Here is a 13,262-nt window from a genome sequence, read left to right on the forward strand (position 1 = left end):
TACTATCCCTTCTTGAATCTGAATTTCATTTTTGTTCTCAGGCAGAAATGATTAAACTAAATTTCTATTTTTTTTATCTAGAGGGAGGGTATTTCTCCTGGGTGGATCTTTGACAGGGTTTCTCTCTTTTTTTTGGGAGATGGAAGACGCAGTGGGCTGTGAAATCAGACATTCCTGCCCAATGGAGCTGAGATTATAGCATTGTTCTCCAGAAAAGGGGCTGCTTTTCTCTTTTCTCTCCCCCTCCTCATCTACAGGGACCTGATTGTGCAGTTAATCAGCAAAAAAAAGCGTTTGATGTAAGGCAGGGCGTGAATTCAAAAAGGCCATGAGGGATTCAAAGGGGGGATTTCTTCTGTCTATTGTATATGTTATTTTGGTTTCAAAATGGTAGCCATTTAAAGCGGCAGTGTCCCTATTGGGGGTAGGGGGTGGGAGAACTTTACACTCTGTTGTGCTTATAAGCATTGTGTCTTTCAATTGAGGGCTTCTCTGCTGCTGGATTAGGGGTAAATGAAAATAATATACAGGATTTTAAGGTGAGCCCCTGACATTCCATCTATTTATTTATTATTATTATTTATATTTTTTATTGATAAAAAGAATCTTTATAAATGATGCAGCATGACAGGAGTGAGGGGGGCTGCTGGGGTGTCTCACAGTCACAGGCAATGGGACAGGCGGTAGAATTGTCACTATGACAGGGGCATACAGTTAGTGACTTTTCTGTACGTGGGGACAAAGCAAGGCAAACCCCGTTTATTAAGTATACAGAAAAAAAAATAATAATAGAATGACTTACCTTGGCAGGATGTTAGAGCATGTGCAGGGGACAGACAGCCAATGTGTGCTGAGGACAAACTATGCCATCAAAACGTGTGACCTCAGTTCTGCAGGTTACTTAACCCTATGGTTGCCAGAGTAAGCAGCAGCCCCCCCCCCCGAGGGTTAAATGCAATGGGCTGCTTTCTTCTGCAAGATCCCATCATCTAAATACAAAAGTTACTGATTCAACCTGTGTATTTTTTTTTTAAAGAAATATGATTAGAAAGAAAAAAAAAGTGGGGCTCAAGGACAACAAGGGGTGCAGCCTGAAAATGATCAGGGGGATACCAGGGGAGATAAATCAAAGTGCTTTAGCCAGATCTTGTTTGCTCCTAGTCAGTGTAACCGTCCGTGTTACGTCACGGGGCGGGGCCTGCTGTGTTTTTACTTAAACTATCTCCCCAGTACAAGGCCTTCAGCTAAAGTCCCTTTAACCCCTTGCTGTCTGTGGGAGGCTTTCAGGTGCTTCACTCTGGCACGTGATTGACACAAATTCTTTACATTCGTTAAAGTTAAACCAAGGGGAGCAGATTGTGACTGTGCAGGCGAAAAAAGCCCAGGGTGAGAGTTGAATTCGCCAAAAGAGCTGCCAACTTGAAGTCAAATTTCATGGCAGCACAATGCTTTATTATCTCACATTTAAATGCACCCAAAGGTCAGGGCTTGATCAGAAACTTAACCCACTATAAGAAATGTGTGTGTTCATATAACCATTCTATTCCTATGTTATACTGTGCTAGGGAAAGAGGGACACGTGGCTCTGCTTTAGTGTTTCTTTAATAGTTCAAATAAATCATTTGACTATTTTTTTTTTTTTTTTTTGATCATACAGTAGTTAATATTCATTCACATGATCTTGTTAATTAAGTCTATATTTAGCACACAAACTGTAAAAGGAAAATGTTTAAAAATGTAAATAATTCACATCTGGTCCAAAATAACACAACATACTTTGTAGCTTGCTGATTACAATAACTGCGTACAAACAGATGTTACAAAGTAAAAAATAAAATAAAAAAGTGTTATCTTTAGATTTGTATTTTTGTTAAATTATAAAGCTATTAAAAGCCACATCAAGCCAGATGTGTTCCCTGTCAGGTAAGTGCACATTTCATACTGATATTTTAATATTATAAATATCTGTAAGTGTATATCTACTGCAGATGTATTATGCAGCTGATATTTGTCATTTAATGAAATGGGAAGAGCATGAAACACAAAGTCAAGCTAGGCAACAGATTGTGCTTAAGTGGTGGAGATGGTGTGAATTAGTGCTGGGGGATGTTTGTGTTACTGATGTCTTGCACAGCAGTTACAGCAGCATGTTCCTGTGGGACTGAGTGGAAAGTTGGTAAATATTCCACCCCACTTCCAGACATTATTATCTTTATTTCTGTAATAAATAGCCATATTTCAGATCTCTCCTGCCTTTTGCATTGTGTTTGAGCCTGTTGGAATGAATGTTTAGCTGCAACACCCCTATCCAAACCATTGTGATTATATCACCTCTACTTATGTCATACTTTGTGTTTTAATTTTGAAGACTTAGCTACTACTATTTTGTAAATGGTGCTTTAAACACGCTCATTTTATAATTCGGTATTTTCAAAAATTATAATGTTATCAGTTTAAAATGTCTAATGTTGCTGTGTATGTGTAAGACAAGGACCAGTTACATTATGTTCTAAACCTGTCCTTTTCCCTGGATTAGCAAAATTCTGAGCAGTGGAAGGGTTAATCTGTGCCTGGGAACATTGATCAATATTGATGGCTGTGGAAGTTTAAATGGATTTGTTGTTTGTGGGAGGTGGGAGATTTCTGCTTTCTTCCCCTCTCAATCTACTTTGAATTCTGTATCCCCACCCCCCTTAGTGCTAGGAGCTTGGTCCTAATTGCATGCATGCCATTCCTTCTGGGTGGGTGGTATCACCTTTTAGTGCTGGTCCTTTCCACAGGGAAGGTCTGTAAAAAAATCCCTTTCATGTCTTAGTGGGGTTGGGGAGGATCAACAGACAGGACTTGTCAGTGTGCTATAAAATAGGTCTAATATAAGGGCACAACAATACAATATGTTACAGACTGTAGGTGTATATAGGTAGAGAGAAACAAATCTCAGCTGTGTGTGTATATATATATATATATATATATATATATATATATATATATATATATATAGATAGATAGATAGATAGATAGATAGATAGATAGATAGATATATATAGGCTATATATCTGCCTGCTAAATAACATCATTTACTCAGATTTTAGAATTACACTCAGCAGTAAGAAGAAATTAAAAAAATCCTTCTTTTCCTCCTCCACTTCAAAAATGGTGTGTTTTTAACAGTGTCTCATTAGTTCACTTTAGGGAGCTAGGTTAAATGAATTTACCCCACAAGAAGATGTTAAGTGATTTGAAAGCTTTTCAAATACAATTGTTGTTTGGGCTGCTGTAAATGCCTTTAGTTAGCAACAAACTGATTAGGTTTTTTTTCCTCCAAAAAATGTATTGCCATTTTTATACATTGTTTACCATCAAAGACAAATAGAACTGATTTACTTGGGTGGAGGAGAAGATTTATATATTAAGGTTTGTTTTATACTTATGCTGCAATTAGATGCTATTAGAATCATATCAGGTTTGTATATTTATTTAATTTGGATGTGCTGACATTTTGCAGATGTTAAAAGTTTTGCTGTGAATATGACAGTACTAAATTCCTCTTAGAAACCATCCAGAGGTCTGTGATTCTGCAGGGTTATTTAAGGTCACCATATCATGTCTATCAAAATAAATCCAGCAGATCTTTGCAGCCTAAACGTGCATTTCAAGAAACACCATGTGCTATTAAAATTTATGCAGACACATTAAAGAAAGCAGGAACTAGCAACTTAAACAGGTCTCAGTACTACAATTAAATCAGTCTCAGAAATAAAGATTTGAAAATATGGACAGGAAAAAAAATTACTTACTTCTGTTTTTAATAAATAAAAGTGATAGCTTTACCTTTACTTAAAAAAAAAATTCAAATCACAACTGAAGTAATTATTTTACATATTCAATTGTCCAGGTTTGAAAGAGTTTGTGGATGTCTTGAACTATTTCTGATATGCAACTTTCATAAGTGAACAGCAATAACTGAACAGAGCATATGAAATCATCCATCTCCTAAAATGTAAAAATTAAGATGTACTTTGTACACTCTTGTATGGAAGGTAAAAATAATCATAAAACAACCATTGCTACTATAGAAACATTGCTTAAAAGGGCTTGTCATGTTGTATTTTGCCATGCATAATGCATTTAAAGACATTTTGATTTGCTGTCTGAACAGAGTAACAAAATAATATCAAATTAAATAAAAGCATTTATGTGTATAAATATCTGCTGATTAATTGCACAACTGTTATTTCATCTGTGGGGACAAATTTCACGCTTGTAAAATAGTTTGTGCTGCTCTTAAAAGGCTGTTGGGACACTCTTTATAGCCCCATCTACAAATGTAGTCAGAAAGTTATACAATTAGATGAAGATTAATCTGTGCAAATACATTAAATATAATTCAGATTTCCCGAACAATTCAGTGAAGTTAATTTTATATTAAGCCTATTTTTCCACCTCCCTGAATGTAGTTGATAAAGACACTCCATTGCCCTGTCTTGATATTCAAACCCACAGAATATTTTCAGGGAAATTAAAGTTAGGCACATTTACACTTAAAACTTTTGACCCCCCCCCCCATGTAGACCAATAAATTGATTGCTGAAAAGATCTTTTTTTTCTGTTGAATATGATCTAGTGAAACAAAACATGATTTGTGCAATTAGTTTAAATAAATAAAACCTTGTTCTTTTCCCACAAGCTCAAATGTTCCCCTTGTGACAAATTATAATCCTCAATTATCCAATTAAACCGCAAAAATTAAATGTTGAATGTTAATGTAAGATTTATTAAGCATGGAACTATTAATGACACATTTCAAGACCACAAACATAAAACCCTGAATTAGAAACCTTATTTCCTTATTTGGTAGGGAAGAAAAGAGAGAGAGAAAAAAAAACAAACACCAGTTGGCTTCTACAATATCTCAGATTATAAAGTATTAGTTAATCACTACTACTTCAGACAATTCCTTTATTAAGTGAGCTACTTTAATTCATTTCACCCTGTGCAACACACTAGGTTAAATCAGCCCATTTTGTGATCTTTAGACACTGTCCACATCTATTCTTTACACAAAAACTTAATATTGTTTCTCCTTTCTTGTTTGCAACAACACATTTACAGAATTAAAGATTTTTTTTAGTATTTATATATTTCAAGTTATAGAATTATTTTACTAAAAACACACTCAGAAAAGTCAAATACAATTAGGGGATAAAGAATTTAATAAACAAGTGATTTAGCAGGCATACTGCCTATACAAACATGTCTACATACCAGGATTTTGAAGGACTCAATGGAATCTATTACTATCATATATATTCATATTATCAGAATTGACACGATGCATTCAACCATTTGTAAAATTGTTTAAAATATGCTTTATTGTGAAACAGTAATAAACATCTATTTGAAACAATGTGTAGAATTGTTTCAATTTGTTTAAACACACCTGTAACAAAGCAGTTTGATTAAATGTTTTTCTGCTCTACACAGTAAAACATTTTGTTTCTTTTGTAAATAAATTAAGGATTGTGCACTAGAGCATGATAGAAGATTAAAAAGCACATTGATACAAGATAAAAGTAAGAAACTCCTGAAATCACTTCAGCACCATCTATGAGCTGTTTGCTTTCTGAAATAATTTTTAAAGGAATTTGAGGAGAATATTTATAACAAAACTCTTTCTGACTTTTAAAGAATATTATTACATTTAAGAATCCTAACAAAACAAACCAATTTTAGGGTTTGGTGTGTTTTTTCTCTCATTTATAAAAACAAGACTTTTGAAAAAGTGTAATCATCAAATTGCTTCCTTTATAATATTTCCTTGTTCAAAGTGCTACTAATGTCATTTATTATCTTGATCTGACCATTCTAATGTGTTCTGCACATATCTTGCTGTTGGTTGTCACATTGATCTAACTCTAAACATATGTGTATCTTGTGCATTGCTTTGATGGTCTGATACACAAAATCCTGTTTTAAGTTCTGGTAGTATCTGCAAACATGTTATAACACAACATTATTATTTTAAAAATTACTTTAACTTACATTTTAATGAAAGTGAGAGCATATCCAAACGAAAAAACTGTTTTCAATTGATTGTGGGTAAAAATGTTGATTTTTATTAGATGTAAATGTGCTATATGAAGACATTTCCTTTAAAGGCATGCTAAACCAATGCATTTCATAATACAATGAAGTTAAGTTACTTTTCTAAGCTTCTGTATATACTGCCAACCACTTTGTCTTTTTTCTGCTAAAGAAAAATTTATGGCATAAGATATTCATATTCTACATTGACAAGCATATTAATTTTCCAAGCTGTTTGTTTAAAGTGATAAAAATGTACATTGCAATCTCAGCAAAAATTCTGATAATGTGTCTTAAACCTTTAGGGGAAAATCAACATTTTGGCTAAAATTATAATCCTGAAAAAGGATAGATGAGGTGTGGATGCATTTCTTTTCTAATCAGCCCTGCTGACTGGCCAATGATACCCTTTAAAAGTCATTATTAAATTCAAAATGGCTTCTTTAGTATGGACCAAATTGTTCCGTTGCTCAGTTTGTTGAAAACTATTTTTAGGATGTATATGCACACTAGTTTAGAACATGAGGAATGCTAATTATAAATCACAAAGAACAATAAGATTTGGTATTTCTATAAATAAATCTATTTAAAAAAACAACAAGATAAAAACCAACATCTATTTTCCTCTTTCTCAGGCATTGTATTTAATATGGAGTGCTGCTAGTTAGATACAATATAAATGGAGGTTAGTGGATTGAGTGTGATAGAAAGAGGTATTTGACTCCTTAACAAAACTTTCAAACCTGTTACTATTAATGAAGGCACCAAATCTTTTTGATTTTGTCTACAGTGTATATCAGAATTTTAATATTGTATCAAAAAAAGTACAAGAAAAGAATCTTAGATGTATGCATAAACACAATGTGATGTGATAGTTCCTAAAAAAATGTAAAATTTTATTATTTCAGTTTTTTTAGAATAATTTTTTTAAACATGTATTGCACCTTCATTCTTTCCAAAAACAATGCTCATTTCATACATGTTCTGTTGGGGCAAAACTGTTTTAACAACTAAGAGAATCTCCACAGGGAATAGGCTGTTTGATGGAGCATTGCATATGGGGAGGGGACACAAATCCAAAAAAGTTCAACCTGACATATTGTCATTTTATTTTGGATTGTTGAAAACAATTATGAATTATGGTTGAACTATCTTTCTAGATGGTGTTCATGTGACACCATTAGGGATGCACCAAATCCAGGATTCAGTTTGGGATTCGTCCAAGATTCAGCCTTTCTTTTGACTTAGAATCTTGTGACTTTTCGTTGCACAAAGAAATCAAACATTTTTTACTCTATTTTACGTTGGTTAACTCTCTTTCACCCTTGTTTCCCTAATTATGCAAATTATGGTTCAGATTCAGTTCGGTATAGAGCCAAATCTTTCACAAAGGATTCAGGGGAATGGAGAATCCTAAAATAGTATTAGTATTAGACACCATCTGGTAATCTGCATATTAATTTCATAATAAGTTTACCCACAATATGTTGCTGAAGGGCCTCTGGCAGGTATAAGCAATTTTAGTGCTTCACTGGATTCTGAAGTTCCCTGACATGTGCACTGCAGAATATTGCCCCTTCCTGGTTTTCAGAAATGCATTTCAAGAGAGATAACATATCTAACATTTTTACCAGCTTGTTCTCATGTGCCACAACAGGGCTTATGTAGTAACATGGGATCATTTTTACCCTGCAACGACGCAACGCATAGCAACGAATTAGCAGTTAACGTTACTACTACTGTATTTCATAACATTAAGGGGGTTATTTATCAAAGTCCGAATTTATCTCAATATCGGCTGCTACAAACTCCGATCTAACCCGCTCAGGTTTTTAAAGCTTATTTATTATTACTTTTTCCCGAAAATTTGCTTTGTGGGAAAAGCTCAGATTTTCACGATTTTTTCGTGAATTTTCCCTGAAATCTCAGAATTTTTCCTAGTTTTCACCCGAAAGCTCCGAAATCATTGTGAAATTGCCTGAAACCCCCAATACAACCAAAAATCAATGAGACTGTTCCCATTGACTTTTATGCAACCTTGAAAGGTTTGAGATGCTGTGTTTTTAAATTCTGACTTTTTAGCCCTCTGGGTTTAATAAATTCCGATACATTTGTGATTTTTTAAAAGTCAGATTTTATTAAAAATTTTTTTTTCAGATTTGAGGGAATTTTGGGTATTCAGAGCTTAGTAAATAACCCCCTTACAGTACAGCACATTATGCTTGTTTTTTTCAGAAATAATCAATAATCATACTTGCCTGCTCATTTTGTATTCTTATTTTCAGTGAGCTGTGTAGTAACAGGCAGAGTTGTTTGTTTTCATTACTTTATCTTCACTTGACCAGTGAAAGCTAACTAGCTGAGTTTTTGTTGTGGGCTACTGGACAGGGGTAACTTTTCCCAAGTTTCTATATAATGTGTTTTAGTGCTAAATACATCTATAAATTGTACCTAACTTAACTTTACCCAATGCTTTAATATGTGAGGTTTTGTTATAAGGAATTTGATTGTGGTTGTTTTTCTATAACAGTTTGTGATTTGGCGCATTATGCTATCTATATATATATATATATATATATATATATATATATATATATATATATATATATATATATATACATATGTAGTCCCACAGTACCAGATGTTGCCAGTGGTGCACGATCAATAGATCATATATTCTTATGAAGGATCATCACACACTGTTCTGTAGTGAAGTAATAGTGTTTATTTTCAAACAAAACGGATATAAATGTGTTTTGTTTGAAAATAAACACTATTACTTCACTACAGAACAGTATGTGCTGATCCTTCATAAGAATACATATATATATCAAGTAACAACATATTTCCGAGCTCTGTATATACATTGTGCAAACTGCCAATGCAAAAAGGAAAATCAAATTGAGACATGGTTGGCATTCTGCTCATAATGCCTTACATTTAGAGATTGGGGGTCAGTCAGAGAATAATTAATATTTAAGAAAGCTTAGCATCCTTAAAAAAGATCAGCTGCTACGTATACTGTATATTCATGAATACTTGTAAGTTCTCCATTGGAAAGCATTCTTTTGGTATCCTACCCCCCCCCCCCAAAATGTCACCTTCCTCCCCTGGTTTGGATTGTCTTTCTGTAATTATAAGTGCATGGTTCACTGCATAAAAGAAGGGCTGTCAATGCCATATTCCTTGGCTCAGCTGAGCCTGGTAAAGCAGGCATGTTCTAGAAATGTAGTATCTAGTTTGCTTTTGTCAAAGGCAAAATGTCCTTAGGGGGTGACACATATACAAAGTTACTGCAGCACACTAGATATGTTGAAAATTGCTTAAACACGGTTTAACAAAAATATACACCAAAACAACATGTCCTCCAATGGTCCTTAGAGGATGCAGTTTCTACTAAAACTTTTAATTTCCACCTCTCTCTCTTGTGCACTAATCCCAAAAATGATCATGAACTGAATAGAATTTCCATTTTGGGCAATGAAATCAGAATATAGCATCACATTTCAAAATTCAAAATGGTTCCAATGGGCAGCCAGTTTGTTTGTGATTAGTAAGGCTGGTTGACCAGACTGCAGTGTGTGTGGTAAACTTGGGTAGCAAAGCCATGTACTTATGATAGCGCTAACACTTTACACTTTAACTGGTAACTCATGGTCCAGGTTGCAAGCCATCTGTGATTTCCAGTTTAATATAAAATTACAACCATAACACACTGAATGTGGCCAGCTGAAGATCTGCTTCATTCACTGTAGAGGATGATCCAATTTCCTCATGCTTTACAGGTACTCCTTAAAAGGATACTTAATGAAATTCCCCACCTCCAGATTGTCACTGTTATGTTATATATATAGGTTAATCTTTAATCTTTTAATGTTTTCCCCTTTTCCTTTTATTTCTTTCTTTCCATATACTTTTATGTTATTATTGACGATTGCCTTTTTTGGAGCAGGGTACCACAACAAGCAGACTGCCCGCACTCTTTGTAATGAAAGTCAATAAAACATGTCAGTTTAAAAAAAGAAGAATACTTAACTAAAATATGTATTTTGTTTAAGGCAACCTTTTGTGCTGTATAAAATCTATGTAGCCAAATAATTAGTAGTGGATGCCTGGATTCAACTTATATTAATGATTGTCTCTGTAAACTCAAAGTAGCTGCTGCTAACTATCTGTTTCTATTATGTGAATCATTGCCTCCGATATGCAACAAATTCTTCAAATTGTCAGACTGTGTCACACAGCTGACGTGCACATGGTCAAGGCAATGGGAAATAAAGTAATCTATGGTAAATCTTGAGATCAGACAGTTAAACTAACATATTAACTTCTGAAATGGAAGAAAGCATTCTTCTTACAGCATGTAAACGATAACATTATAATCAGTGCTCAGTGCTGTAATTTTTGTGACATGACTTGCAAAAAATTGTGTATTATAAAAAATATTCTATACCCTGTTATAAATTATAAGGATGGCAGTAGTCACTTCAGAGTTCCATGACCTGTCTAAAACATTTGGCTTTTGCCTTGTATGTTATATGGTCATTGTTGGCGACTAAACCTTATTATCCTATATTTCACAATAGAGACTACATTATTCCCTATATTTTCTTTCTGTACAGACTGTAAGTAAACAGTTTGTAATTATCAATGTCCTATTTGCTTGTAGGATTTATACTTGATTGTTGCCCATGTCACCAGTGGTGTAAACAAGGTATGGGGGGGGGGGACAGTTCAAGAGAAATCTCACCGTACATTCATCCCTTTGTATTAAAAATTAATATAAAATGTAAGATTTTTCTCTCCCCTGCCATCAGTGTTTGGTGTCGTTTTCTATATGTTGCTCTCCTGCCAGATTCATGTTTTAAAACCTATTTCTTGTCAATATACAGTCTTTGCATTCATACCCCATTTTGGTTACTTGCCATTCAATTCGGTCATGGCAGCAACATACCTCACCAGATTTCCTTGCGCCTAACATTTCTACTATTTATTAATGTTACTTGCAGCAAACACTTTGCAAACCAATTCTGGCTTTCTTTCTGTTTCAGAATCCACAGATGCCTGGAACTCACTTCTGGCAGAATTCAAGGAATAAAATGGAAAATAATATATAATAATGGGAATAAGCAGAAGACTATTCTATTCAACAGCTAAAACATATTTTTCTAACATATATATGTCATTTCACAAACTAGTCAGGCCTCTTTTTGTAATTTTCTGTCACCCTTTTCTGTGTTTTTTTGTATTTTAAACAGAATTTATGCACCAGGTCTACAATATCCCAGTTTAAACAATTGAACAATTTTAATTAATACATATTGGAAAGTTGCTTAGAATTATATTTATTTAATTAGTCAAAAAATATACTTTTCAGTTTACATCCCCTGTAAGTATAAGCAAAAAGAGCAAGGAAAAAAGTGTTTTCAATATGCTTTCTATGACCACAGTTTCATTATGTTACAAAATTTACTTATATGAGTACAAACACAACTGCGCATAACCCAGTTAAATAGATTAGTTTAAGAGCATGATGCTATCACAGGACAGGTGAAATTCTCATTAAAATTGTTGTTTACCTTCCAACACTTTTTCAGTTCAATTGGTTTTAGATACTTAGTCAGAAATAAATACTTTTTACAATTACTTTCTATTTGTGACTTTTTGACCATTTTTCTAATATTAAAGTGTAAACTTTAAGTTTACACTTTCTTATGTGTTTCTGACAGGGAAGGAGGGACTAAAACACTGATGTTACAAATTGTAACAACTACTCCACAGCTTACAGACAGCATGCAGGAACTACATATCCCTAAATGCATTGCACTGTGATGTTCCATTCCTTATTGAAATCACGTGTGCAGAGAATTGTGGAGTTTGGAGGATGCAGGCTGATACAAAGTAACAGTAGTCAGCCAGTTCAGCAAAGTAGTCAGACAGATCAGCAGAAGAGCTGGGGGCTAGGCTTAGGGAACTGTCAGAAACCATTAAAAATCATGAAAAGTCTGCATATTTTTTAAATTATGTATATTGCAACGTTGCTTGAAATTATGTTTACTTTTTAAAAAGCTTAAGTTATGTTTTTGTGGAGTTCCCCTTTAAATGTTGAAAAAACGTGAAAAACTAAAATACAGAAAGCAATCAAAAACGTCTTTATTTCTGGTGAACAATTTGAAAACAATTGAATTTTTTAATAAAGTGTTTGAAAGGTGAACAACCCTGTTAATGTGGTAAAAGTTTAAGTTCTCACCTTTCATGTAAATTAAATATTTTTTTGAACTCTAGAACTGAGGACTGATTCTAAAGCTAGTACATTTATCTGTCTTTTGCTGCTGCACACAATTCACTCATGCTGAGAATTACAGACTTATTGCCTTATGAGTCGGTCCCGTTGCCACACAGCATAACTGAAGTTATTCATTAAGAAATATATCGGCACTTAATCTTTGTATATTTATATTTCCTATGACAATATGTTCTATATGTGCGTACAGTGTACCCTACTAGTGTTATACAAAGTTATTTCTACAACTCAAATGCTAGCAGAAAAAGAGAAAAAAACTTTTTGAGAAATTGATTTATTAAACATCCACAGCAGGCAAGGCTTTATAGTATGGAAATAGTAAGCCCTAAGAAGATCAAAGTATATTTTCTCTATAGCAGCTGTATATCCTCTGATTGCCTTTATCCAAAGCTGTTTGGGGATATCTAAGTAGCATAGTATTTATCATTTTATTAAGAACATAATGGGGGAAAAAGTCCACTATGCCAAGCTGAAGAACACCTTTCCAAGGGTCATCCCCAATTCATGAGGTAGTAGGCACACAGGCTTTTGCCTGAAATGTTTTCTACTATCCAAGCATATGGTATCAAACATCCAAATTTGCCACATTTCAGACAAACTCTAGCACAGGAGCTTTCAATTGATCATCAATGAAGAGACACAAGAGCTGGAACACTTACTTGCAAATGTTGCCTGTCTGTCATGACTACAGCACTGCTGAACACAGCCTCCAAGGATCTGCACTCACAGGGGCTAATGATGAGGTAGGAAAGTGTGAGTGTGGAAAAACTTGGCAGCTTGCACCTGTTTATTGCACTTTGCATCCTGACTTACCATTTGTAAAAGCAGTGGTGTACTTACAATACAGCAGACCACATGGTTGAGGGGGTGGGAA

This window comes from Xenopus laevis, chromosome 1L (assembly GCF_017654675.1).
Source record: "Xenopus laevis strain J_2021 chromosome 1L, Xenopus_laevis_v10.1, whole genome shotgun sequence".
NCBI lineage: Eukaryota > Metazoa > Chordata > Amphibia > Anura > Pipidae > Xenopus > Xenopus laevis.